This window comes from Gadus chalcogrammus, chromosome 15, assembly GCF_026213295.1.
Source record: "Gadus chalcogrammus isolate NIFS_2021 chromosome 15, NIFS_Gcha_1.0, whole genome shotgun sequence".
NCBI lineage: Eukaryota > Metazoa > Chordata > Actinopteri > Gadiformes > Gadidae > Gadus > Gadus chalcogrammus.
In genome coordinates, this window is record NC_079426.1 from 13,835,930 (window position 1) to 13,840,321 (window position 4,392).

Below are 4,392 nucleotides of genomic sequence, written 5' to 3' on the forward strand. Positions count from 1 at the left end.
GACATTAAAACTATGCCAATGTTGCAATGCGATACAATGTAACTCTATTAGCCACGTATCAACCTGCCTGTCAATGGGTGTTGTCAGGTAAGGATCTAATTGATGAGCAATGCCAATGCATTGCAGCCACATACAATGACTACTTTTCCAAGTCTTTGACACAGATAATACGTATATATACTATAAAGAGATACTGATGATAATCACAATTATACTCCCAATGACCACATGCTTGAACATGATTGAACCATAATCAGCGTTCAATCATGTTTATTTATACAACATGTTATTTTGCGTCTCATTGAATCAACCTTGTATAACAAAACAATCTACACTTGTTAGTTTGAGCCTATAAAGGCCAATTAAAAGGCCTGAAAAAACAGGAATAATAAACATAGCTATCAAGAAGTATAAATTGTTTAGGAGTTTAGGACTTTAGGAATCAAATAGCTGTTACCTTCCTCAGTTATGAATTACAGCTTAATGTCTATGAAACAAAAACTGTTTGGAAGTGAACTTCTAGCCTTCCAGTCAATGGGATCAATATTCTATAATGATCATGCATTGATTCATCCCAGGATACTACATATACCGTGACCGTGTATCTCAGAGGCACACCAAACCAGCTGTTTAACATTGCACTGCTACACTGTCAATCTGGATTCCTCACCACATTCGCATGTAAATGCAGTTCCACCCTGGCTTGCATGGGTACGGCTCGGACACTTGACCAGATTCATCAGCCAGATAAGTTTCTGTGTCCTTCTGTTCCTATCAGGTGACATCACCCAACCCTTGCTCGAAGAGCGTTTCATTCATGTCAGGGATTTTGTTTATGTAAGGATCTGTGAGGGATGCTCAAGATAGGACTGATATGTTAAGGGACACTTCTCGTCGTAGGTAAACGGCGAGGACTCTAAATGTGAAAAGCGTTGTTTACATGGACTTGCGTTGATCCATGGAGCAACCGTAATATCAGGCAGTGAGGCGTGTATGCCTGCGATCTTGGTGGATACAACAATAAGATACAAGAATGTTGGCAATCATTGGCATCCAATGCAAAGATGCAATTTGTATCTACCAGTGGGCAGTCAAGTGTGGTCATAAAGCCACAATGACAAACACCTTGGATATTTAACAAAGACGACAGGAAACATATTTCTGCGGGAGTGTAACATGGTATTTAGGTTATGGCAGTTACTCATATTTAGCAGTGGTTGTAGGTAGTTTCAGTGAATACAGATGTCATTCCAGCCCTGTACTCAATTTTCATTTCAGCTTCCTTTGTCAGCCACATCCCCAGTGAATACCTTCTTTGTCATGCCAGAATCTGACCGAACCAAGCCAAGCAGAACAAATTAATTGCATTATTATTTCATTTACTATCTGAAATATTAATTAATCGACTTTTGTTCAACATTTAATGTGGGACACAAGAATGCGATCAACTGTGTGTCTTTGTCATGTCAGACCTTATTTTGTACTGAACTCACTCCAGCCTGCAGTCACCACACACATACACACACATACGGACACAGTCAACTTTAGAATTAGTATGAAATTGAATTAAAGAATTAAATATAAAACACAAATAAGAATCGAGAAAATAAATTTGGTAAGGAGAGAAGTCTCCCACTATGCGCTGTAAAGCTATTTTCTTAGTCGGACCAGTTATAATTATTATTATTATCATTATCATTATTAAACCTATTATTATCCATTTTGACAAAGTGTTATTTAAATTTTAACATACAGAACATGACAGCTTGTTGTGAACCATTAGCTGTCTGTGAGGCCTAGTCCCGGGAAAAGGGGGCAGGGTGGCTGAGGGAGCCATGCACCTGCTCCGTCACCCCAGGAGGTACAAGTGCCCTTTGGTCAAGGTGTATTTCATTTGGTTTGGTCTATCTTTTTCAAGGCCTGTCTGTAGCCTGAATTAAGAAGAGCATTTAAGGATCAATAATAATTTAGCTTCAAATAAGATTACCTGGCCTCTAGTTAGTTAACGTTGCATGACCTCACCTGCCCTCATAGATGTGCAGCTGCTACCAAGGAACTTGATTGATCACCTCGTTATATTTACAGAATAATTGTTACACAGCATCACCTTCATATCCATCATCAGTTTTAGAACATAAATTTAAGATGGCACATTCTCTGAAGCACCCCCTAGTCTACAAGATGGGTATTTCAAGCTGCTGTTTGCCATGTACGAACCAACGACAGTCACTCTTTCCCCTGCAACAGGTGATCGTAGTGAGGTGACCGACATGAAAGTGTTCAGCCGGAGTCTTCACGTGTGTACAGTTTCTTTACCTACCCTACAACTTTAACACCCTGTCAAGGTTTCTGCACAGCCTGGAGTCACGTAATAACAATGCCTATTGAAACACCATAACTATGTTTCTACTATGTCAGGAACTCAGAAAGGAGCTTTACAGGGTAACATTTCTGGGATTCTTGCAAAGGCATGTCTGTGAGCATTAACATATACTTCCGTGCTTAAAAACATCCATGTGTTGTCTTTCCTTGAGACCGGTGAAAACTAGTTAAGGAAATTCAACATCGGAATAATATAGGTTTCTAAACCTATAACCTAAACCTATCTTTCTGTCTCCTTTTTGCAATTTTCATAAATAGTTCTCAAGAACTACGAGTCATTTGGGAATTTTCCCAACTAATCTGCAGAAAAAATACTTTATGTATGCAAGTGAGAATGACACTGGGTGGGTAAAATGTATTTGTTGCTACATGTTCAAAGTTTGGACCAAATGTGTTTTTTGGCCTTGAGGCGAGACTTCTTCAAGAATCAGACGTGAATGAATTCAGGGATGAGCTACCCGATTCATGTTTCCATCCACTGTCTTGATTTCAGGCCTAAACTTGTACTGTTTAATGAAGGCTTAGGAATGGTGTCAGGTGGGCCCCGTACACACACGCATGCACACAAATGGGCACGCACCAGACCACACCCATGCACGCGCTCACTCACATGTGCACACACGTACAAACACACACACACACACACATTCAGTAACAGCTGCACGTGCACACACACAAACAATGTAACAATAGTTTTGTAATGGAGTGTACTGACGCTTGGCAATTACCCTGCATCAGCTCACTCCTGCCTTGTCTCTCTGTTCAAAGACAAATTCTACTCCCTCAAAGACGCTGAGGCTCAGTGTTAAAGGGTGAAGGGATGTGGCGGGGGGAGGGGGTTATTCTCGGTATGCGTTATGTGTGTGTGTATGACTGACGATGGGTGAATTGGGAGACATCGTCAAGCCGGTTATTGCGACGTCGCCATATCTGCCAAGAATCTCCCCATTAACAGGAGCACAAGAATCTGCAGAATGCGCCGGAATGCATGTTCATTCCAGGGCGCTGTGCCGGGTGAAGAACTTGCAGAGGGCCGCGCACATATGTTCAGAGAACGGTAAGAAAATAATAATAACCTATGATTGGTTGGTAACAGACTGGAGAATTACTTTTTATTCATTCATGGCTGACTAGGACTGGCCAAAATGCCATCCCAATAGGCCTCAGCTACATGAAGGCCTGTAGTGTTTAAGGTTGATGTTCTGCTGCAGACTCAGAACTGGGAACGATAAACTACGAGAGATCAATCCACTCTGTGTATGAATGTTTAAGGGATCTGTAAACAGGATATATGTTAAGATGGTGGCCCTAGCCAGGCCTTGCAGACTTGTGTAAGTTGTCACAGTTGTGCAATAGGGTCTCTACATCAAGATTACGAAGGGAATGCAGTCCATCGGCATTCTGACAAGTTTCTCTCAACATCCTTGTAGAGATGCCTTTAACACGACACATGCACATTCATCTGGTTAAAAACACTATTCCATTGAGATAGTGTTATCTAGTGTTGCCCAATAAAACCTCAATGTGGGTTGTTACTTTGTCATTTTCAGAGAACTCATCCTAGTCTGACTGTGATGTGTTGTTGCAGTAGAATTCTCAGAGGGGTACGGGCGTTACTCCCCTATCTTCAGCCATCTTGGTTCTATACGCCAGCTGGGTGGGGTAACTGAACTGTGGAATGTGCAATTCCACATTCAGTTCCTCCATCAAGCCAGTGTTTAGAACCAGGATGGCCACTAGGTGAACAAGGCCCATAGCGTTGTAAATCTCCAGTATTTCACAGCTGGTACACAAAGATCAAAACACAAGCAAACATTTACTGAGCGGTTGACAGACACACAGACATGCATGATGGTGCATTGACGTGCACAGCAGTGTTCATGTTGTTTCTCTACAAACATGACATTCCGGAAATAAGTGAGATCCGTTCGATGTTAAACAACTTTATTGTCAAGATTAGAACATGACTTGTATTCAAGCGATTTTTCGCTTGGGATGGCCGTTTCTCGA